At 36.0% G+C, this 25,713-nt stretch overlaps 1 long non-coding RNA gene across 2 annotated transcripts in view; it reads left to right on the top strand.

The window, feature by feature from the left end:
• Positions 1-25,713, top strand: part of LOC107310296 (uncharacterized) — a 79,131-nt gene that overhangs the window by 33,409 nt on the left and 20,009 nt on the right. Inside the window, exons 2-4 of one of the 2 annotated variants that reach the window (XR_001553550.3) lie at positions 1,407-1,486; positions 16,203-16,308; positions 17,034-17,339. This is a non-coding gene — a long non-coding RNA (uncharacterized LOC107310296). Of the gene's footprint in view, positions 1-1,406; positions 1,487-16,202; positions 16,309-17,033; positions 17,340-25,713 lie in introns of those variants that run through there. The other variant, XR_014942496.1, reaches the window with a different exon arrangement.

Below are 25,713 nucleotides of genomic sequence, written 5' to 3'. Positions count from 1 at the left end.
GGTATTTGTATTGATGTTATTCTGGAGTTGTGTTATTTTTCTGCAAAATTAGGAAAAATCCTGTTATATCTTGAGAGATTTAGACTTCGCTTAGTGTTATTGTGAAGACTTTCCCACTGAGAAGTAGAACAACTTGGTGGTTAGATGCCACCCTTTTTCAAATGGGCCTGGTGTGATTTAACATTGCTCTTTCATCCTAATTGGTCAAACGATAAATGTGAAGTGCTATAGAAATGTAAAATATTATTGCAGTACACCCTACTTAATTGGCACAGGTTTTTGTTTTGTTTCTATTATTATTATTATTGAATACCTCCCTGCTAATCAATTTAACCTAGTGATAGTAGATTGCAATAACTTCCTTTTAATTGGCTGATGTTAACATAAATTCTGCAGAACAGCCATCGGTACATATGTACCCAATGCTGAAATGAATTTTAAAGAAATTAACTGGAAACCTGTACCCTTTAACCAAAATGAGAAATTGTACTGTGTGGACCAGAACTGTGCTGATAATTTTTGAGTGCCACAGTTTTCTCAAATGAAAATGGAAAGAACCTCCAATGGCATAAGGAAGACAGTTTTCTGGATAAGTTAAAAAAGAAAAGAAAAAAGAAAAGAAAAGAAAAGAAAAGAAAAGAAAAGAAAAGAAAAGAAAAGAAAAGAAAAGAAAAGAAAAGAAAAGAAAAGAAAAGAAAAGAAAAGAAAAGAAAAGAAAAGAAAAGAAAAGAAAAGAAAAGAAAAGAAAAAAGAAAAGAAAAGAAAAGAAGAAAAGAAAAGAAAAGAAAAGAAAAGAAAAGAAAAGAAAAGAAAAGAAAAGAAAAGAAAAGAAAAGAAAAGAAAAGAAAAGAAAAGAAAAGAAAAGAAAAGAAAAGAAAAGAAAAGAAAAGAAAAGAAAAGAAAAGAAAAGAAAAGAAAAGAAAAGAAAAGAAAAAAAGAAAGAAAAAAAAGACAACGGAAACTACAGTCTGTATTTGTGGTTTCAGATGTACTTATCAATATGAGATAGAGAACTCAAGTGTTTTTTCCAATTTGAAACTGTTCAGACAGACTAGACTTGCTTGCTCCACTGATGCTGCCACCTTTAGCACGTTTGTTACCGTGCCTCCTCAGATTGGTTTTGAGAGCTCTAGGGAGGTTTAGAATAAGAAGTGCTAAGCTGATGCTTTAATATACTGTACAAAGAGATGAGTCACAGCTGAATTTCTCAGTGTGTTAGCTGGACAGAAAATCTGACTTAAAAGGCTCTTCTTGCGACATACTGCATTTCATTGTTCACTTGGTTGTGCTGGTATCATTGTGCATGTTTGCAATGGTGTACGGACACCACTGTAAGCAAAGTATTTAGAAGAATTCTGCAAAAGGAAAGGTATTTTTATCATTTATTTATTTATTTATTTTAACAGGGATTAATTCACTTGTCAGCCATGAAGTCCTACAAGTAGTTTTACTGACACAGCTGGTCTGGTGATGAACCCCAGTGCAGGTATGAACAGTTTTGTATGGTTTGTTGATGAAATTACTGAATGGCTTAAGTTGTAGGGGACCTTAAAGACCATCCAGCTCCAAACCTCTAGATCATCTACCTAGAATCCCACTGAACGTGGCTTTGAATGCCTCCAGAGATGGGGCATTTGCAGTCTCTCTGGGCAATCAATAGCCTGTAAGACAGTACAATAAACTTATCCTAATCACTCGTAAGAACTTAATGGAAAGTGGCGGGTATCTGAGTGCTGCTTGGTGCTGCTTCTTAGGAGAGGAAGTGCAGTCTTGTAATTTGTGCTCGGGATTCAGCTGAGAGGCAGGAGTACCGATGTTTTCTTTTTAGAAGAGGAGAGCTAGCTTAAGCTTTTCTTTCCAATTCCATCCATAGGGAGAGACAATGCATTGTCTCAACTGAGAACGAATTTACTTTGCTCCCAGAAGTGCTTGGTAAGACCATACATAGTGTTAGCTTTGGGGATCTTAGTGCAAGACCTGTCTCTTTGGTGGCACTTCTGGCAAACTGTTATACTGAGTGAAACAGATCTTAGGCTTATTGCAAGATAAATGCAAGCCTACAGTGTCTAAAGTGACTGTAATTGGCAAGTTAAAGCTTGCCTCTTACAGGTTTCTATGTCTGTGACGTGAGCTCCTCAAGGCAAGAACAGCTCTTGGTCTGAAAAACAGATTGCGTTATGACTATTGCTCTTCAGAACAGTGAAAATGGTCTCAGTTTAAAATAGAGTTGTATTCATGACTTTTGAGGGCACTTTTGCTAGCTCCTGAATTGGTTGTTGCACGTACAGTACAACACACAAAGCACACAGAATGCCTGAGTTATTTAAATGATATGTATAGTTATAGCTTACTTTTGCTCTTTATTACCTTTCAACATTCCTGATAAGAAAAAACAAAACAAAAAAACAAACAAACAAAAAAACCCAAAAACATTTCCCAGTCAGGAAACAGCTTGGTCCCTGATTCTATGCAGAAATCACAGCTTAATGCTTTCATGTGAAGTCAGAGTTGAGTCTTATCAAATATTCCTTACCTAGCTGTTTAAGTAATTATTAATGGATCTGAACGACTTAAGCAAATCTAATTATTTATGAATACAAATGTAGAAGAGAGAGACTAATACTTCTAAGTATTGCCAAATGTGTTGGTTTCTTTGGACCTTGATTAAAGAGAAATCTGTAGATTTCATTTGAATGTCATTTCTCTGTCCTAAATAAGTTGAGATGTACTTTTTCTTCAGTTGTCTGTTTCTCTGGCAGCAAATTGTATAGTTGGTGCCAGCAATAATTTTGCCCAGTATAAAAGATGTGATTGCCCTTGTCAGTATGTCAACTGATTTTCGCTCTGGAAAAAGTACACATTTTATCCATATTTGTCTCTTTGAGGTTTTCTGTTACTTCATTCTGCGCTTTGTTGCTTTTTCTACTGCTTTTTCTCCATGGGCAATTTTAGCTTTGTCTCTGCGTGAGTGAAGGTGATCCCTAGGGAGATGGCAATAATGTGATGTTTTGTGTCTTCTTTCATGCTTTTTTACCAACATTTGGGAAAAGAACAAAACAGGGTTTCTGATCATTTCAAACTGAGAGCTAGCAGCTGAGGAAATAATTATCGTCACTCTACTTATTGACAGAACAATTTTTCCTGTAACCTTCTTTGTCCTTGATCTTAGAGATGATCAGAAGTGTATGAACTTCTCTACCTTCCTGGTCCCATACCAAAACTGATTTTAAAAGAAACTGGAAGATGAAGCCATGAGAAATATAATGATTAATATATATATTTTTAAAGAACACATTGTTTGACTGTGTAAAAGCAATAACAAGAAAAAGCCACCAGTTCTACTCCTATTCTACCTTTCCAAGTATGGAGACATTTTTTTCAAGAGATATGTTGTAATTTGATGTTCTTTATTGGGATCCTGAGCAATGCAATGGGATTGGAAGGCTGTGAGTATATGGGAAATGAACTGGGTAGCGGCAGTGGTAAATGGTGAAAGAAAGCAATCAAAATGATCTTTTCTGTGTAGAATGGAGTCAGCTCACTATGGTTTGAGGCTGCCTCTAGGATTTAAGCATCTCAAGGGAGAAGAGTGGGCATGACAATTTTGTAGATATTAAAGGGGTTTAAGGATGAAACTTGCATTTAATTGCTCTGTGATATCAAAGCTGGAAAGCAACTGTATTTGTCTGAGATCATAAATTCAGAAACCAAAGTCTTAAAGTATTGATAGCAAGCTCAGATTCAAACACACTGAGCACAGCTTTTTTATTCTCTGTATTTTCTACTGAAGTGCTTTTATCTCCTGTGATTTCTCAGTAAGCAAGATGTCTCTTTTTACTCAGCATATATCTTTGCAGGGAAAGCAGAGTGGAAACTCTTCCTAAATTTTCTATTATCTCAATCGTTACACATATGGCTTTGTATCCATAAGCCTCTGTAAGGCTGCATGTGGCCAGGGCAGTATTATTGTTGTACTAATTCTATTTTACTTCCTTGAAAATAAGTTTTCCTGTTGGCAGACATTTGAAATGTCAGGTGCTTCTTTTTTCCCCATTTCATCTTGATAATTGTTAGAAACTAGAATGTAATGTGCCTCTCTTGCTTTCACAAAAACAGTTTAAAGTACATTTCAGTAGTTTCAGTACTTCACTGTTTTTCTGTTCTTTTCTGAACTGACTTTTCTTTAAAGAGCTTTTCTATCTTTGATACTCTGTTAGGTCACCTTGTTGTATTAATGACTGTGGAAGGAATCCTCATTCCAGTATTTTAATAGAGGAAAGACTGAACTATGTAGTAGCAAATATGGAATCTCTACCATCTCAGTATCCTAGAATTAGAATAATTTCCCTTGATAATGTATGTTCTTGTTACGAAAACAATTTTTGTTGGTTTTAGCAGCCTACTAAGATCTTATGTAAGAAGTATGTGTACAACACTTTGGAACATACAAGGACTAGTATAAAAACAAATACAACTCGTATTATTTTTCTTTAGAGAAAAAGAGTTGTAGATTCATTAATTTCATTTTATTTCACATGTAATAAAGAAGCTGTGGAAATTAGAAAGCTTGAATTCTGGACCTTGTAACTGAGCAGATTTTGTCATCAAGATAGTTGTATCCATCTATTGACACACACATAGGGATAAGTAAGATCACTTGTAAAACATTTTAGAAAAGAACAGCTCTAAATAAACCACCACTTATTCTTTACATATTTTAGTAAATGCATATAGGAATTATGTACTATATTTGCTTCGGTAGGAGTAGTTCAGTGTTTATTGAAAGATACCTAATTTTAAATAAAAGCACTTTCAATTCTTTTCTGGTGAAATACAGAATCACAGAATAGCAGGGGTTGAGTCTAACTCACCTGCTAAAGCAGGTACCCCAATGCGTCACACAGGTAACCATCCAAATGTGTCTTGAGTTTCTCCATAGAAGGAGACACCAAAGCCTCTCTGGGGAATCTGTCCCAATGCTTCATCATCATAAAGACATACTTTTGCATGTTAGCATGGAGCTTCCTGTGTTCAAGTTTTAGGGCTTTAGTCCTTGTCCTATCACTACCAGCCACCAAGGAGAGCCTGGTCTCATCCATTTGTCTCCCACCTCTCTATGGATATTTATAAATTTTAGTCAGATTCCCTTTCAGTCTTCAGGCTTCATAAGTCCAGGTTACCCAGCCTTTCCTTATACAGGAAAAGCTCCAGAACCTTTATCATCTTTGTGGTACTCCTCTGGATTCCTTCTAGGAGTTCCCTGTCTTTTTTGAAATGGGAAGCCCAGAACAGGACACAATATTCTAAATGTGGCCTCAAAAGGGAAGAGTAGAGGAGGATCACGTCTCTACATCTGCTGACCACACTCTTTTTAATGCACCCCAGGAAAAAAAATAAAAATCTGGTGCTCAAACAATTATTATATATCTACTATGTTGTTTGCTAAAAACTTGTTATTTATTTATTTATTTTTCTAAAGAATACCTGAGAATCTGAGAGCATCTTACAACTAATTTTTACCTAGATAGTCTGATAGACTAATGAAATGATAAATTCCATAATGAACACTAAAGATTCTGTGACTAGTATATAACAATCCACCATTCACTATTTATTTGTCCTTGCAGAGTATGATATAGAAATACACTAAGGTAGCTGTTACCTTTTTTTTTTTCTTTTTTTTTTTTTTTTTCCTCATAGTGGACTAAAAGGAACTTTTTTTAATAATGTGCATTTTCTGCTTTGAAGGAACTTTTCCATTACATTGCATAGTACATGCAACGATGCTTAGTCCTGTGCAAGGTAAAATAGTCTTGAAACCATTTTGTTACTTTATAAAGTGCTTCACAGAGGTCCATACACAGTGTTTGACTTCAACAGGCTTTCCCCCAGTACAGACAAACAGACTCTGTGTGAGGTGTTGGGGGACTAATGCAGTGAACTTATAAAAATTCAGAAATGTTCATAGACCAAACACATGCTCCTTTACTCAAAGTACATTAAGTTTTTTCACATATAAGTAAATATATCATCTCACTGCCTGAGATTATATTTATAGAATGAACGAGACTAGAAGTCTTACAAATCAGTCTAAGATGGTTTTACTTTCCTTGATGTAATAAAACTGAAAGTAAATGAACTTCTACTAGAATTGTAAACAGACTTCTTCACCATATACTAAATCCTATGTTTGCTTTGCTAAATCATCCTATACATTTGCTCCACCAAATCTTCAATTCCATGTAAATACAAAATTAAGACCAACAGAAAGCTGTTTTATCTTCTTACATGTGAATTGCTTCTTTTTAGTCACTGACTAAGTAAAAGATCTCTGAATGCTCACTTTGAGGGAAAAATATTTAAGCCTCGGAATGTTTTATTTCAGATGAATTGTGCAGATTATGTTATAGAGATTTATGAAGCAGACCCTAAATAAAGACACAGCTACTGGGGCAGGTCTTTTCAGTTAAATTCTCCCAAGTCAAGACAGTTCTTCTCATGACGATAACTGGTAACTGATCTCCTTGTCTTTGCTTTAACCCCTGTGCGTTTTCATTTTATATTCTTCCTCAGAGTCCTCTTGAGGAGGAGTGAGCGTGTAGCTTGGTGGACATCAGGCAGTCAGCTGAGGTAGACCCGCACCACAGGTAGTTGTGTTGTTTATAGCAAAGGGCTTCATTTTCCACTCTGCAGAGCATTTATACGAAATTGATGTTTGGTTCTCAGAAACCTTGGTGGCAGTGTATCTTGGTTTTCTTTTTGGATGATTATTATTTATTTTTTTTCCTTTTTGGAGTTCGTTTTGACAAAATAAATGTTTAAAAACAAACAAACAAACAAAAGATAAAAAACAAAAAACCATCTGGGGAAGATCAATATGTCAACTTTTCTATGTTGTTAAAGACTACCCTGAAATATGAATTTCTCTAGATCTTACAAGCCTGTGCTCTGTAGCAGATATCATTCACCTGGGTTTTTGTGAAGGTTTTTTGAATATAAATTATTTCAGACAGAATATTATGAGTCAAGCGTACTGGAATTTTCCAGTGAAACTTTGGCTTGAACTCCAGCGCTTATATAACTAGCTTGTTGCCAGATCTGTCATAGCATTCCTGCTGATAGATCAGATGCACATCCACATCTGACATGTTTACCCATATTATGTTTATTTGTATGGGCGATGCTCATGCACCACCTCTGAACCAGAAGACAGTAACTGGCTTCTGAAAGGCATGGAGGAGGAATGTCTTGAACAGCTTTTTGAAATACTTCTCAGCTGTTTCCTGGCTCTGTGAGCACACAATTACAGCCTGTTTCATGGCAAAAGTAGACATTAGTTCAAACTATTGCTGGAGGTATTTTGAAAGAACATGCTTGATCTGGCTTTGAAATGATCACTTGTATCAAAATGGGATATTACTGTTTCTCAGGTGTTATATGGCACTGGGTAGTTGAGACTGTTCCTGTTTTCTTTCTTTCCCCCTTCACTCTTCACCATTATAAATTGCCTCTTCCTTATTTCAACCCAATATGCTGCAGAGGAAGCAGAGTGCTTCTGTGAGTAGGCACATTTCCCCTGGGATTCAGCAGGTACTATGAGGTGCTGCTAGGCCTATTGCCTGACTCAGTTTCTCATGAATCAAGCTAAAATATGTTCCTCAAGGCTGAAGGGCCCTCATAAGAAAATAGCAGCCACATCAAAAGTCACTTTAAATTTTTATACATATAAATTTGGTTCAACATACTTACCTGTTTGTTACTATTTAATGTACATATTTATTAAGTTTCCACTTGTTTCAATGGCCTGTAGAAAGCATGATACACAGATAACAGTTTTCTTTCTCGGATTCCCTCCAACATTTCCAATGGCATTTTGTCAGCCTCTGCCAGCAAAGCTTCCATTCATGCTGCTCTCTGCCATTTGCATTCTTGGGAACACAGAGCCACAGGGACCTGAATGTTTATCTGGCAGCTACACTGAAAGTACTTCTGAAGTGGTATTTTAGAAACTCTCTACCCTATGATACACAGCAATTCACAGGAATTTGAAAAGATTCCCAACATAACACAGCTTATATAAATACTTTGATTGAAAACTTTCAGAACCAGTTTCATTCTGAGGAAATGACTGTTCTCTTTTGCACCTGTATATATTCTATTGTAATTCTTTTCTAGAATTTTTGAGAGTATAAGATTATTTTCTGAAGAAGATAGAAAACATTTACAGAAAATTTAAAGTCACTGATTGAGTTGGAAAAGTTTGGGGAGGCCTAAAGCAGTTACTTAGTGATATACTTATATTACCAGTAAGTATATAAATAAACAAAAGAAATACACTCTTAAAACCTCCCACAAGAGAAACAGGCAGAATGCCCTTAATATACCTTAATATTAATTGAAGAGGCTGATTTTAGAAGAAGTTTTTTCTGCCCTGCAACAAATACAGATTAATGTGTAGCAGAATCCAAGATCGTCTGCACTCCATACTCTAGCCTGTGTGAGCTGAATCAAGTTTTCATGCTACTCAGGAAAAATAGCCTTTCCCAGAAGTTATGTGAATTCCATGCAAGTTGTTAAGATTTTTCCTTCTGACAAAAAGTACACTTTGTTTATCTAGCAGTATTTCAATCATTGCTGATTGTCCAGGTAATATCTGTTTTCTTGTATTTTAAGTAAAACAAAAAAGTAATAATACTACTAATAAATATGAGTTAATACCTTTATCATTCAGCTTATACAAATGAAGATATGTTTCCAACATAATGAGTAGAATTTTAAACTGTGACAAACAAGGCTATGATAAATTTTCTTTATTGAAGTTTTAATCTGGTGCAAAATTTGACACATATTTGGATACTCAAAAGGACTGATACATTCTGTCATCCTTTCAGAAAAATAATTTCAAAAAAGGGTAATTATGGTAACATCTAATATAATATTTGCCTGGTAAATTCCTGATTGTTGATCTGTGAAAGGTCAATTTAATGATCTTTCAATGAAAAATGTACCTTGTAGTCCAGAAGAGCATAGACATTTTCATTTAATATTTTTATATCCTACTACCTTAAATTCATGACATATTAAAGAAAGCACAAACATCTAATCATTGTTGGGAGAAAAACTGAAGAAGATGAAACCTGAAAACTGTTCAGGCTAAGATGGCAAAATAGTGTTCTAACACTGTATTTGAGAGAGAGTTAAGAAAATAAGTAAGAAATGTTATTAATAATCAGCTGCAGAAAAACAGGCAAAGCTTAGAGTTCTATTCTTTCAAAGCCCTGTGTAGTTTTCACCAGAGTTTCATATACTCTGATTTATGTATTTGCACTAATCTTCAATGTCATAATATATGAATGAAATTCTTTTCCACATTTGCCATTTTATCTTTCTTTTTGCTCTATCTATCTATCTTTCCTTTTTCCTCCTCTTTGACTGTGTCTTCAATAACTCAGTCTATGCTTCACCTTGTTAAAAAAAATAATTTAAACACAGTTGCAAGATATCTGATAATTCATTTTGTTCTGTTTTTGTTTTATTTTTGCTTTTTCTTCTGCCTTCCCGTGTTTGATTTGTTTTAGCATAGAGCCTTTTCGACAGAAGCCATGAATTTCTCCAAGTGAAGAACCTACCATACTTGTGCTTGATTAGCACGATTAGCATCTATGATGACACTGGCGTCATCTTGCTTAAAATGCACTTCAGTCCATGTTTAACTGGAAGGGTAACTGGTAGGGAAACTGTTAGGTCACATCTTGATCTGGTAGCTGAGCACCTGGTGAAGGAGTGTGGCTAGCCCAGGGAGTGCAGAGTGCTGTGAAGTCTCCTTATCTGGAGATATTCAAGGCCTGGATGCCTTTGTGTGGGGTTTGGACTTAATGATCTCTGGAGATCTTTCCAACTCCTACAATTCTGTGACTGTGTGAGATACAAACTGAATCTGTTGCAGTCTACCACATAGTAATTCATGGAGGATGTTGACACATTTTCACTGAAATGTGGATGAATTTCACTGTGAGGTTTCTGTTAATGAGATGCTGTGAATAATATGTTTCTGGATAATACAGATATTACAGAAGTGATAGCATTCTGTACTTTCATATAGGCTGCATTATACACGTTATGATAAACTATGAAAAAAAACATGTCATTATTTGAGATGCAAAAAAAACATCCAGTAGTATATGTATGTTTTGCATTTCTGCATCAAGAGGCATGGGGGTAAAAGACATTTCCATGTAACGTAGGTGTTTTAGTAGTCACCATTCTCTTCAAGCTAGGCAGTGTATAATTATCCAGTGTAACAAGAACTAGTTCTGATTGAATGAAAGCCATTGTGTGGGAATGGCTGTAAGAAGTGTGGAATATAGAAAGAACAAGGCAAGAAATTTTCATTTCTTTATAGCTTTCTTACAGTGTGTTCTAATATCAATGTTATGCTATTTTAATTCAATTTAGTATTATATCATTACTGGTGGATGTAAAATAGTGAGGCATTAAATGCAAGCTGCATCATAATGGAAATCCTGTATTCACTGTCTCTGTATTAAAACCAAGCAAGCCTTTAATACCACCAAAATAAATCCCAAAGAAATTCAGGAAACAATTGTTAAAATTCTGTTTTGAAGTGTTATTGGTCCAGTCATTCTCTGTAACTAGAGATAACTACTGAGGCTACAAAATGTGACTGCCAGATTTCAGCTCCCTAGCCCTAGCTACTTCTGTGCTGTCTTTTTGCAAAAAGTGACAGAAACATAGTGATGAAAGTGTTTTATTCAATAACTTTAATTTCATGACACCCCATCTCATGTCCTGAAATATTTCCTTACCAGTTCTTGATGTTTGGACAGGAGATAGACTAGGGAAAGATTAGCAAAGGAAATGTTAGGCAGCTCAGACTTTTCCAGAAATATTTCCAGATAAAATATCTGAGTATTCAAAAAATATACAATGTACATAGTAACTCCTTTCATAAAGGGAGGACCAGGTCCCGTAGCCACCTTCTCCTCCATGACAACAGAGACGCTTCAGAATAACAGAATGATAGAATGGAATGAGTTGGAAGGGAACTTAAAGAAGGATTAGTTCTATGTGTAGGGACTCCCTATGTGTAGGGACACTGCTTGTTAGGTTAGTTTGCCCAAAGCCCCATCCACCCTGGACTTGAAAGCTTCTCTGAGCAACCTGTTCAGTATTTCCTCATCCTGAATAATAATAATAATAAAATATCTTCCTAATACCCAAACCAAATCTATTATTTATTTTAAAACCATTACTCTGTCCAGTCACTACACTTTCTGATAGAGAGTCCATCTCCATCTTTGTGGTAGGCCCCCTTTAGATACTGGAAGGCTACTGTAAAGTTATCCAGGAACCTTCCCTTCTCCAGGCTGAACAACTCCAATTCTCTCAGCCTGTCTTCACAGGAGAGTGTCACGGAGTTATCTAGAGCAATCTATGTCCGTGACAGGGGGGCAGTAGGCCTGTGGGCCCCCTGACCCCAAAAATGGGAAGGGAAAAAGGGAAAAGGGCAGGGAGTTGGGCTCAAGGAAACAAACAGAGAAACAGCAACGATCTAAGGAGGAAAACTTATTTTACTAACTATGATATCATAATGCAAGATAACATGATATCATACAATCTAATTGAAATCGAAGCTAATAAATCAAGTAAAATAAGAGAGAGAGAGAGGTTTCCAAAGACCGAGAAGCCTACTTTGAAACGGAAGATGCCACAGCTTGGAAGTACATCCACACCCACTGCCAGTCAGTGAGAGAGAGTGAGAGCGTCACTTCCATGATGTATCTCCCTCTCTGGCCATGAAGTCCTCTGGGATGTGTAGTTCTTCTCTGTGCTCCACATGATGTTATGATGTGGAATACCATTAGCAAAAATTACAAAGCCATGACAGAGAGGCACTTCCTGTCATCCTTGTGTCCTTCCTCTAGACCTGTTCTAACAGGTCCACATCCTTCTTGTGCTGGTGGCTCCAGATCTGTACACAATACTGCATGTGTTTTCACTGCAGAGAAAGAAATATGTAGTGGCTTAGTACTAGTAGATAAGGCTCCTCAGGATGTGGAAAAGCTTTTTTAATCTTTTAAGCTGAGAAACAGTTACCCAGAACCCAGTGAAATGGGTATACAAGAAAGCAGGAACAAGATTTGAACTACAAAAATTCTAAGCCTTGAGATAAAAGCAAAACAGAAATAATTCATACAAATAGTCACCCAGAGACAGAATTCTTAGGCCCAGAAATGCTTTTGGACAACATTGCTGGTGTGCAAAGGAAATGTGGGGGAGTGAGGACTGCAAAACAGAAACCTATTGGAAAATCAGAGCCCCTCTTAGGAAGCAACTAGATGTAGCTGTAACTTCAACATCAGAGTTTCTTATGTATGCGCTACTACCATTCTGGAGCTTAGAACTGGTGATTGATTTGCATCATTTCAATAGTAGTAGGTGGGGAGAATCACTTCCCTTGGCCTGCTAGGTACGGCTCTTTTGATGAGACCCTTAATACTGTTATTATTCTTGGCTGCATGTGTATATTGCCAGCTCACATCCAGTTTTTTTGCTCACCAGTATCCCCAAATCCTTTACTACTTGGCTAATCTTGATCCACTCATTATCTATTTTGTTTGTGACTTCCCTGACCTATGTACAGGATCTTGCATTTGACCTTATTGAACTTCATGAGGTTCTTCAGACCATGCAGAAGTTTAGATTAGATTGAATCTTCTGTTTTAAAAAATGCCTCTCAAATCCCAAAGACTTACAGGAAAATAATAATAATCATAAAAATAAAGACTGGTTAGCATGCTCCTTTATTTGATTTCCATCATCTGGTCTACTTCACTCCAGAATATGTTGAAATGTAAGGAAAGCCAAATGATGTACAGTCAAATAATGTAATAAATGTTCTGACTTCTAAAATAATCACTGAAGACTGTTGTTACTTGTTGCTTTTGCTAGATGGACAACAGCTGCCAAGTCAGGATTAAATAAATTATAAAAAGGAAAGGAACTTTTCATATAACCATATCACTATGGTCATGTTTCTGTATTTTTTTTTAATAGTTTTTCTAGCATTTCACCATTTCATAGTATGTAAGTTGTTATGGAAACATTCACCATTGGTGTGAGTCAAACTTAGTCATAACCACATGAGCAAAGTGAAACTGGCTTATATATATAGTAGCTGAAGATTTATGTAAAGTTTAAGGAGCAAAACAATAATTTTATGATGAAATTGAAGCTAAGACATAAATGTGTAAGAGAGAGAGATTCTAAAAACTGAAGTTCTTACTCTGGTCTGCCAGTATGAAAAAAGAGACTCATGACTTGCAGTCAGTTTTATCTTTCCCTCTGTGCAGAAAATGGAAATGGAATAATGAAGTCTCCAGAGAACTGTAGTTCTTCTGAGAACTGGGTAGCTGGAGCTACTGACAATCCATTCACTGCAGCATTAGCTCTTTAACTCTGAGTACACTGCATGATGCTATGATGTGAAATACCAACAACAAACCACAAAACCATATCAGGTAGCTATAGACTATGCAGATTTAATGTTAACTTCAAAGCCAAATATATGTATTCTACAATAAAAAAAAAAAAAATTATCCTTTAAAAATCAGTGAAATCTCCTTGATTGTAATTTGAAATAATATCCAGGCAAACGATGGCATGTATATTTACTCACAAAGAGCTATAAATGATATTTTAATTTTTGGTCACCTAGAAAATAAAAGGCCTATGTAGATATAATTCCTCATGTAAAGCATGTTTGTAAATAAAGCAAAGAGCTAGAAGCATGATGATTTACTAAGAGCAACATCTGCTTAACACACAGATTCATATAAAACATGTTTTTTATGAATTTTAGTTCTGTCCATGAAGTTTCATTCTCTCTTTCTAGTTTTTTAATGGTCTGGTTTCTCAAATACCATACTTGAGAAAGTTAATATGAATTTCTTGATAGTAACAAATGTAGAATCAAATCAAACGTATCTCACTGTAGACTAAAGGAAGTACATTTTTAATATGGACAGAATTGTCCAGACTTTATTTTATAGTCATGACAGAGCAGATTGTAGGGTTTCTTCCAAGAACATGCAACAAAAATTCCTCTTATTCCTCTTATCTAGGTATAGATGGGATGAGTGAGTCACCTCTTTGCAGTGCTCACCTCTATTAACTGACTAGAGGGGGAGCTTAAACCATGAATGTAAAGTAGCTAATTTATTAAAATCTTAGCTTAAGTGAGATGAGTCTTACCTATTTAGAAATTCCTACTATTTTTGTTTGGTTAGATGGTTCATCAGTAAGAGCTCAAATAAATAAATAAATAAATAAAGATATTAAAAAAAAAAAATCATTGTCTTCTTCTGAACCAATTAGCTCTATAACTGAACTATCAAATCTTGTTTTCTACCTAAATTCAGCATTTTTTTTTTCATTCACAACCTATTAACTGTAAGCTTAATGCATTTTCTCCAGATCTTAATAATTTCAAACTGTTGCTTTAATTTGTGCATTGTATCATTTCACAAATGCATCAGATATTTCATTCTTTTACATGTTGTTGTGTTTTTTTCCTGACAATTTATACTTCTTATGTGTCATTTTTCTTAAGTTTTATATCTTTCCCAGCTGCTTATAGTCTCATGATGGTTCCCTTGATGCTTAATAGAGTTTTCTTTATGGACTACATGATTCTCAAAATGGTTCTTTTTTATTGCTATCAACACTTTTAGTTCAGCATTGGTTGTTTCTCTTGGTATAGGTTGTAAGGATGTCTTTCCAATCCTTAAAGGAAATTATAGTTGAATATTTCAGGCTTGATAAGTATCGTCTTGTCTTTTTTCCCATTAATGACAATGATAGATGCTTCCTAAATTCAGAGGAATATAACTAGGAGATAAAAGTTTTTCAAAATTTCTTTCTGTCAAATGCTAAAACTATTGATACGTTTTTTACTTTTACATGTTTTAGAAAAGTGTTATCCAAAAATGTACTGATTCTCTGAAATCTGTGGATTTGGAATGGTTTCTTCTTTATTATTTTCTTATTTTGAGACAGGCAAAAAGGGATGCCTGTTTGACTCTACAGAAAGCATGGTAGTTCTGGATTATCTCATTATTTGAACTCAGTTAAGAGATATGTTATTGCACAGAACAGCAAAACTATGTTAGTAATTTATATTGCTTTCCTATGCCTAATTATATTATTTTTCTTTCTTTCAGCTATTGGGAAATACAATTGCTTAAGTGTAATGGCTTTCCATAAGTATTCCACATGCAGTCTTGCAATTTTTTTATCTAAATTGAGCTCCAACTCCACCTTTTCACTTCTCTGCTGGCTTCCTGCAGGGAACAAGTGGGCGAGGAAGCACCAAGGTCTCCTGTCACCTGACAAAAGATGCTCAACCTTTGACATTAATAATTCAAGAATACACATGGCACAGGTTAATGTAACTTCAGTGGGCCATTACCTAGTTTCTTGACTTTAGATTCAGAAATTCAGAGACTGGAACAACATAATGTACTCCTCTTTGTTTGTGTAGCTCTTCAAAAAGTTTTATTAGCACTAGACTAATTAGCACTGTAGTAATAGTAGCATTGTTTGGATAGTAAAATAACTAAGTGAACAAAGAGCAGCAAGGTTATCCAGCAGAATTATGGAATAGTTTTTATTTTTGTTTGTTTGTTTGTTTTTTTCCAATGGCATAAGAATCTAGCTTTTCTGTGGGATTAGAATGGCTTTAAAGCTTTACTTTAGTCATTGTCAATGTAAGCAGTTGTGGTGTGAAGCAAGAAATGATTTTAGAAAACTTTTCATGTCTTTTACATATATTTTTATTAATATATCCCCTATATATATATAGTGGTTTTCAAGAGAAAAATAATATGCTTGGAACATCATAGACTCATGGATTCATAAAATGGCTTAGGTTGGAAGAGACCATTTATGAATTATCAAATTCCAGCCCCCTGCCACTGGCTTTGAAGATGTTACTTTTTCTTTGGGAATGTCAGTTTGCTTTGCTTAGGAATGTTTAAACTTAAATTCACTGTAATTTAACACGTGGATTGTTATTTACGTGTGTTTTTGTTGTAACTTAACTACAGTAGCAAGTTTATTATAAGTATTGGTAAAGTTAAGATCTCAGGTCAAATTAATGATAATGCAATGATTTCCTATAGTAATCCTAGAGCTGTGTAGCAGTTGACAGCAGACATAACTGGATGGGATTTAACAGCAAATTAGTGATTTAACTTCAGCATATAGATCTAATATATTTTCAGAATGGTAAGTCTTGTTTTTCACATAAGAGAATGTCTTACAGTGTAGTTTTGTGTGTTGCCTTTTATTGTTGCAGTGCTAGCAAAACCAGGTAAAAGAAGTGCATTCATAGGGTTTATTAGTTCTGGATATTGTAATATTTATGAGGAAATCTCTGTACTTGTGAAGATATCACTTGGGAAAAAATAATATTTAGAAAGATCAGCATTTTACTTAGAATCGTTTTATCATATATATATATATATATATATTTAACTCTTCTTGTAAGAAATTTTCTGGTGAGTTTACCTAGGGATTTAGTGACTATCCAAAAAGGAAAAAAAAAAAAAAAATCAATAACAATAACAACCAAAAATATTCTTGCTTAATCTTTTGCATTATATATATTCAAGTCATGCAAGGAATAAATCAGCACTATCCAGCAATCTGGGCTGTGCATTGAGGTAAATTTATAAGGTCTATAACTCCCAAAAGAAAGGCAACGTGTCTGCTATGAAGGTTGAGGCTTTGTGAATGTGAAATGGAGGAGTATATTCTAGTAAGTAACAAAAGTGAAAAGAACTCGAGAACCACAGACAACCAATTTAATATCAGGTCCCAGAATTATTAGTAAATTTTCTGATGTGTTCTTTGAATGTATGAACAGAAGAACACTCATAAAAATTACGAAGTTCATTAAATATGTAATAGTCATTGCTAAATTCCATTGTGCACATTTTATGAATCAACAGGTTCAGAAAGTGTTAATAAACATCAACAACAAACAAACAAACACAGAACTTGTAAATGGCCTGTATATTCGGAATAAGGAATTTTGAACTACTGAGTTGAACCATAATTCAGAGAAGATTGGAGCAAATACTGAACATTGAAAGTAAAAAATAAGGACAAGAAAGTTATTTGATACCAAGGGAAAATGCATTTTAGAGTCATTTATTCAGATGCAGTAAATTTCATCATATGTGAGAACTTCATATCAGCACTATATATGAAAGTTATGAAAGTTGTGCTACATATCAAGTAGAAGTTGTGAGTTTGATATGGTAAGTTTCATTATTTTCTCACATGCAGGATCTTCTGGTTTATTTGTTCCCGCTGTTTAAAATTCTATCTTTGGTATTTTGTGAGCATGTGCTATTTACAAGAGAAATATTGTCCATATGAATAGCCTAAGTACTGTTTTGGCACCCTTTGCACTTCTCATAAAACAAATAAGGCCAGAAAAGACAGCAATGACAACAGTGACAGAAGGAATTCCACCTACATGACTGAAAAGAAACATTTTTCCAAAAAGAGGCACAGTTCTGTTGCTGGACACTGCATGGAGGTGGGAGGGTGAGCTGGGTGGAGAAGTATGATGTTGTTTACTTCACATCGACTAGGCCAGCTAGATGGTCTCCCCATGGACATGAGATCTGACACAAAAACCTGGAGAGTAATTTAAGAGTTCAGTTGAGCTGGGGGCAATCACTGACTGCTGAATTCCTCTAATGTGTCAGTTCATCTGGAAACATCCAAACATGAATGATAAGGGTGGGTGGGAGGAATAGGTTGCTTCTGAAGGGTGGTGATAAGTTTTCAGAGGCCATAATTGCTGCTAATCAAATGTCCGTGAACAAATGGTTCTGTTTTGGAACAAAATAATAGGGATTAAAACAAAGCAAAAATTCATAAACAGAAACAAACAAGCAACTGTAGGAAAATAAAATCTTTTTATAAAATATTTGGAAAAAATACAGATAGTTAATTTAGGAATGTTTAAGACTGTCCTTGGGGTATTTAATGTTTAAGGATAGATCCAAGGTAGTCTTGTTCCTATATTGTCAGCCCCTCAATCCTGTTACAAGCAAATGGTATGAGGTCTAGAGACTCTGGGCTTTTGAGCCAATGCACTCTGAGTTTCTGGGGTTCCAGTAGGTTCTGCTTACTTAAATACCTGAGGCCATACATGAACTTTTCCCCCTTTTCCTTTCTATTGCATCAATCAGTCTGGATTACCCAGATCCAGGTTTTCAGGATGCTCTATTTGCTAAGCAATGTCGACAGCTGGTAGATTTGATTTCAAGCTAAGCCTATAGGCTATTTCTGTTTCATAATTTAGATGTGGTCTTTCAGTATTACGATGCTTTGTGCAGTGCCTATATCAGATTTTTGAAAACACTAATTGCAGAATAGTAATGGCACTGAATCCTTCTCATGTATCACTCTTCTGTGCAAATGCAAGCACTGTTTTTCTTTTATATCTCCCTTAATTTTCAGTTCCATTCCCACCAATTATGCATGGGTATGATTATGGAATAAATTGTCAGTGAACAGGGATGAGAACATAGAGCTCCTGTGTGTTTAAACAAACAAACAAAGTAACATTTCTATGAAATTTCACTGCATTATTCTCTTGTGTGAATTTTGGGAGGAGATAGGATTTTAGTAAGCTGTCTTCAGTCCTGTAAGTTCAGTGCATCAGAAACAACATCCAAATTAGTATACCTAGGTATTACTAGATTACTGTTTATTCCTCTGAAAAAACACTACATTGATATTCTGCAGTTTTTAGAAGGCCAAATTACACATTTTTGTTTTTTCTCAGTCATTTTTTTTGTGTGTTTCTCTAATAATTTTCATAGGATCTATCACCAATGTTTGATTCTAAATAGAAAAATATACAAAAATCTCAACAGCAAAATTATCAAGACTTAATTCATGGCTGGTGCCCTCTTTGGAAGGCATAAAATTAAATTTCCCGGAAATTTAGTAAGAAAACTGATTACTTTTACTTATAAATTTCAGTTGTAAGTACATTGCCATCTGAGTTTTCTCAGGCAGAAAAACAAACAAAACAAAATGAAACAAAACGAAAAACAAACTCATCACCCATTTCCTCATAGAACAGTAACATTTTGCAAATTAAAATGTCTTAAATCCCCAATATATATTGACTGTGTGTATGTGGATGACTGTACCTGAATACATGTATTAAGCCTTTTTAAGTGTATAGCTTTTTCACAACTATTGTGTTTCTCAAACAGTTTTTAAAGATAAGAGAGAAGAAACCATCACAACAGCAGCTGCCAAAATGTGGATTATCAAAGCTGATTACATGATGATTATGCAGTAAGATTGGAGAAGCTTAAAAATGTGACTATTTTTTTTCAGTCTACATAGCTGATTTTAGTGTAAACATTTACCCTCCTTCCACCTCTATTCAAGGTTATTAAAGAAAATGGCCAGTCTCCCTTTGCATACTATGAAGTAAACTTGCGTTTTGTTATACATAATCCTGGTGTTATGACTTTCTGAGTTTGACTGCAACATTGTTTCCTCTGACTGCTATGTAGAAGGAAGAAATTCCAGATTTATTTGAAATCTTGGAATGAGGTCTCAATGTAGCAGTGGATGGGAGATAAGCCAGTGATTCAACTGATGGTTAAGTCTTCATCTTTCAAGATGTTCCCATGTAAAATATCTTTGTGCGGATGTTCTCCATCTTACATGGCATTCCCCAGATTCTGTGCTGCAGGTTAGCTCAGTTCTTGGGCAACACTGAGACTTGAACATTTTCAGATGAAAATTTACTATAGGATGGAGTTTTTGGTGGAAGGAAAGCATTTTCTCTTCTGACCCTCATTACTGGTTGACATTGCACATGATTCATCTCATGTGATGTGGGATAATTTGTAAAGTCCCCTGATATTCCTCACATCATTGAAGTTTTTATCTACTCATGATGTTAATAAAGTATAAATTATGTGTATCAGCCCTTGGCACATAGTTAATTGCAGTAACAGAAAATATATAAGATTAGCATTTTATAATATTGTTTCTATTCAGTGCCAAAAACAACCTTAATTTATTTCACGATTCATGAAGTTATTCATACCCCTGACATTGTATTCTCATCACTGGGCAAAAATGATGAAGCTTCTTTATGAGAAGATGATAAATAATCTAACCAAAATTTGTAGTTCATTCATTGTAAAAGAAGATTGCCAGTGCAATTTTATATAATTTTCTTAACCATTGCATTGATATCTCTTTTTGTCATGCAGTTGTATTTTCATACTTATTAGTTTAACTAATGCAAGACAAGTATATATTGTACTTTATATAAAAATTAACTTTTCACACATGAAAGTGCTTTTTCTAAACAGATTTTAAAGTCAAGTTTTTATGCCATCTGTCAGATTTACCCAAGAAATGGGTTCAAGATTTTAGACCTGATCAGTTTTCAAATTTCAAGTCCTTCTGGGTTATCAATTTTTTATAAAGATTCTGTCATAGACTGCATGCATCCTGGAAAAGAAATAATTATTAGACCTAGTTTTGTGTTTTATAACAAAATAACATAAAAATGTTTTCTTATCCAAAGTCTCTTTGCGGTGACATATCTAACTCTGTCGCTGCACGCAGAGATCTCTGCCCATGGCCTGGGCTTTTTGACAGCTGGCAGAAGGGCAACCAGTGGTGTGGAGATCGGTATGTTCTTTCATTTGCTGTCCATGTAGCATTGGAACAGACTGCCCAAGGAAGTGGTGGAGTTATTGTCCCTGAAGCTGTTCAAGAAACGTGTGGATGTGACACTGATTTAGTGGGCATGGTGGTGATGGATTGACAATGGGACTTGATGAGCCTAGAAGCCTTTATCAACTTTGATGATTCTATGATTCTTACAATTTATTTGTTTTTTATGATTATTTACAGTGGTATTTTTCTAGATGGACACCTCAGCATTTCACTGATAGACTGCAAATCAGGTGTTGGTGCCCAGGTGATGGCAATGGGGAACTGAAGAACTGCTCTGTGAGGAGATGAAAGAGCTGCACTGTGCAGGATGCAGCCAGTTCCAAATGGAGCCCCACAGCAAGGCACAGCTGAGCTTAACAGCCAGGCTGATGGTGCCTCTGGTAAAATGCAGTTAAGAAAGATCAGAAAAAGCTGCACAGGCAGTGATGAGTGAGGGAAAAAGTAGGAAAAAAAAAAAAAAAAAGTAGGAAAAGTAGTCTTGGTAACGCCAAGAAGGGAGATGCTCCAGGCACTGGAGGGTGATATTCCCCTTGCATTAGTTTGGTATGCCCTGAAAGAGTGTAACTGTAGCAAGTGAACTGGAGCAAGTTCATCCTGGGGGACTGTAGCACATGAAGAGAGCCCTGTGGTGGACTAGTCAAAATGTGATGAGGAAGCAGTGACAGAGGAGCTGTTATAGAATAGCCACAGCCCCTATTAGCTGTGCTTCTCAGGATGAGATGTAGAGGAGGGAGAGGAATCAGCAGTGAAGTTGCAACTGTTTTGTCCATGTTGATTACTTATAAGTGCTCTATCCCTGTTCTATCATCTGTGAAATTTTCTGACTTATTTCTTCCCTGGTCCTGTTGAGAAGGGACAGTGAGAAGGGTGCTGGGTGAGTGCCTGGCTGCTGGCCAAGGCCAACCCCATCACCCACTAAAATACAGAACAACCTCTCTGTGCAAGAGTTTTTTTTTCCCCCAGATGTATTTCTTGATAGATTTGTTGATTGTGACTTCTGATTTTACACTGCCTTATCACTCCCCTTCTTTATCCTGTTCCCTATTGGTAAACTGTATATATATATATATTTTTTTAATGTGTGATAGTTTGTATGCTACAAGGAGCATGCAAACATACACAGCCTCATTTAGAATTTAGGTGTTAAGATCAAATCTTGCTTTTGAACAAGGCTCTGTTTTAGACTTTGTTAGAGACACAGTATACAGCATAGTAATAAAAGTTTGCTATGATGCATCTTATTTTTCACCTGATTTTTAATTTTAATTTAATCACTCTCTAATTTTAGTTTAAAATAACATTTTATAGCAAAGTATGCTTGTGGTCTTCTTTTCAAGTGGCATTTGCAGTGGATGATTATTGCTGTTTTGCTGTTGTTTTTCTGAACAAATGTGTTAGGACTCTGGTTTTTCAGATAAAAGATAAATAATAGTCAAACCTTTTCAGAACTTCAGTATTTGGTTGTATTTTGTTGTTGTTGTTGTTTTGTTGATTGGTTCTTTTTTGTTTGTTTGCATTTTGTTTTGTTCTTAGTTATTAGCTACAGTTTCAGAAGCTTGGAAACAATATAATAGCAGAAGGAAATATACTCAATTTTTGTCATATCTATACTTTTCCAGAAAATGTTTTCATTTTTTTCTTTCACTCTAATGACGAAAAATTGCCTGTGATTGTTTTGACACAGATGAAATGTTTCAACACACCACATGAGCACTCCCGCTCATTTATAATGAGAGTTAAAACAGGTTTATCTAAGGTACTGAAGCTGGAAACCAATCTATCCAGTCTAGAATAAAAGAGTATGATGGTTGCTTGTATATGAATCATGCAAGAATTTTTCCCAGATTTAATTAGTCATTTACACTTGGTCACATTTTTTGCTAAGCTAATGAATAAAAGTGAGTAAATACATGCTATTGGAAAGTCATAATGTCCTCAGTGTGAAAAAAGATCTTGATGCCTTCTTTACATTTGCCTTTAATAGGCAGATCATTTATCCTCAGGGCACTTTACTTCCTGATCTGGAAGTCTGGGATGCTACTCAGAATACACTCCCAGTGATTCAGATGGAGACAGTTAGAGAGCTCTTCCTCCATCTGAACTGTTAGAAGTCCATGGGATCATACAGGCTCCACACTTGGGTGCTGAGGGGGCTGGCAGAGGTGATTGCCAAGCCACCCTTTGCCACCTACCAGGACTCCTAGTTATCTGGACAGGTCCCAGGTGATCGAAGGCTGGCTGATGTGAATCCCATCTACAAGGAGGGTTGTAAGGAGGATCCAGAGAACTTCAGGCCTATCAGTCTGACCTTAGTACCAGGGAAAGTTATGGAGCAAATCATCTTGGATAAGATCACATGGCATCCATGGATGAGGCCCAGCCAGCATAGGTTCATGAAAGGCAGGTTGTCCTTGATCAACTTTATCTCTCTTGACAACTGATAGATGAGGGAAAGGCTGTTGATGTAGTTTTCCTAGACTTCAGCAAGGCCTTTGGCAGAGTCCTTCACAGTTTCTTGGGGAAACTGGCTGTCCATGGCCTGGACAAGTATGCCCTTCTTTGTGTAAGGAGCTGGCTAGAGGGCTGTGCACAGCAGGTTGTAGTTAATAGACAAAAGTCCAGCTGGTGACCCGTTACAAGTGGTGTCCCCCAGGGTTCGGTACTGGGGCTCATCTTGTTTAATATCTTTATTGATTTCCTAGATGGGGGGATTGAGTGTACCTTCAGTAAGTTTGCAGACCAAGTTGGGAGGTAGTTTTGATCTGCCTGAGGGTAGGACGGCTCTTCAGAGATATCTAGATAAGCTGGATCACTGGGCTGAGGTGAATGGGATGAGGTTCAACAAGGCCTGCACTTTGGCCAAAATAACCCCATGCATCTCTATAGGATTGGGGCTGAGTGGCTGGATGAATGTGAAGAGGAAAAGGTAACTGGGGGTGTAATCATCCCACTGTACTCAGTACTGGCAAGGACGAATCTCGAGTACTGTGTTCAGTTTTGGTCCCCTCACTATAAGAAAGACACTGAGGCCCTGGAACATGTCCAGAGAAGGGCAATGATACTTGTGAGAGGTCTAGAGCATAAATGATATGAGGAGCATCTGAGGGAGCTGGGATTGTTTAGTCTGGAGAAGAGGAAGCTCAGGGGAGACCTCATTGCACTCCACAGCTTCCTGAGGGGAGGTTGTCATGAGGAGGACTTTGGCCTCTTCTCCCAGGAAACAAACAAGACTCAAGAAAATGGCTGCAATTCACACTAGGGAGATTTAGATTGGACATAAGGAAAAACTTTTTCTCTCAGCGAGTGGTCAGGCACTGGAAAGTCCCACCCAGGGAGGTAGTGGAGTTGCTGTTCCTGGCAGTGTTCAGGAGGCATCTGAATGAGGAAATGCAAGATACAGTTTAGTAACCAGGATATAATTTAGTAGCTTGTGGTAGTAAGGGTAATTTGGATGTTGTTTTCATGAGGATGTACACATCACGTAGTGATGAGAAATATATTAGAAATATGGTCCAATTCCTGCCTTTGCAAATAGTGTTTCTATCACTTCAAAGAATTAGGCACACTATTCTTTAACTGGATCTGTTTAGTGGCAATCCCTTCTTTCATTTCAAAACTTTTCCCATGGCAACTTTGTACTAACACATCTTAGGGCCATGCCTAAATAATATGGCAGCTACTGTTTATGCTGATGTGTGTTGGCTTTAGGAGTCACAAAGATACCTTGTTTATTTATCTGGAAAATTTTTCTCAGATAATAACAAATCTCTATCTGATTGGTGTCTTATGTCCTAATTCCAGTGCAACTAAATTCTGTTAGTTTCCTATAGAGGAGCTGTAGACTGTCAAATTATTTGGAGCTGATTCTATAGGAACTTTGTTTCTGACATCCCTAAGGAGCCTGTCCAGTTCTGTAAGGGCTTTGGCTGAAATTGAACAGCAATTGACCTTTCTCAACTACCAGGCTGGCTTGTGAATTTTGAAAAGAAAAAAATCCTCACAAACTGCAGCTTTTAAAGCTTCTGGTCTCCAATTCCAAAGCAGTTGTGATGAAGGAGTCACCTCAGAGTCACAGACCCCAGAAATCTCTGTTCTCCTGAAATCCACTGGGCAACCTGGCAAGTATACTAGGCAAGGTTTTATTGGATACTTATCAGTGTTTTGGCAAGCTTTAGTTGAAACAGATGTTTATATACAACATTTTTATTTCTGAAACATGTTTCATTTTAAAACTATTTAGGTTTATTGCCCATGCTGTCCCAATTGGAAAGCTGCTACAGAATCTTCTGGCTCTGATGATTACAAGTTCTTATTTCCAACCTAAATGTATTTATGGTTCATACAGATTTATTTTATTTTATTTTGTCAACATTGTTGTTTAATTTAAATAGCTTAATAGCTTTTTTTTTTTTCTTTTTTCTTTTCTTTTTTTCCTCTAGCGTTCTCCTTTATTTATGTAGAGCAAACTCATCACATCATTCATTTTCATAAATTAAACAAGACACAATCTTTTTTTCTTATTTCATATGAGTTGCAGTACTCTGGGGACTTCATCTCATACTTCTCAGAATTACATTTGCTATTTGATGGACGTGTCATAGTATTGGCAACAATTAATCCAGCCACATCACTCTATTGCTCTTCCAGCTGTTGAGCTCATACTTTTGAGTGGTTTCCTCAAGTTTTTCAGCCTGTTTTAATGCTCCTTCAGTTCTGTGTTTATCATACTATTGATCTGATGCGGTACTAATTTTTCAGGCAGTCTTTACATTCTGTGCCTACCTGAAATGTAATGTAATGAAAACATTAAACCAAATCATGATTAGTTCTTAACTAGTTTCATTAGTAATTGATCGCAGATTGATTACTCCCTTCCCACACGTGTCAATT

The sequence above is a fragment of the Coturnix japonica genome, chromosome 2 (genome assembly GCF_054131305.1).
Source record: "Coturnix japonica strain WE chromosome 2, WE-NBRP24, whole genome shotgun sequence".
In the NCBI taxonomy this organism is placed as follows: Eukaryota; Metazoa; Chordata; class Aves; order Galliformes; family Phasianidae; genus Coturnix; species Coturnix japonica.
Note: the sequence above shows the minus strand (reverse complement) of the source record. Positions and strands in the feature narration are given on the sequence as shown.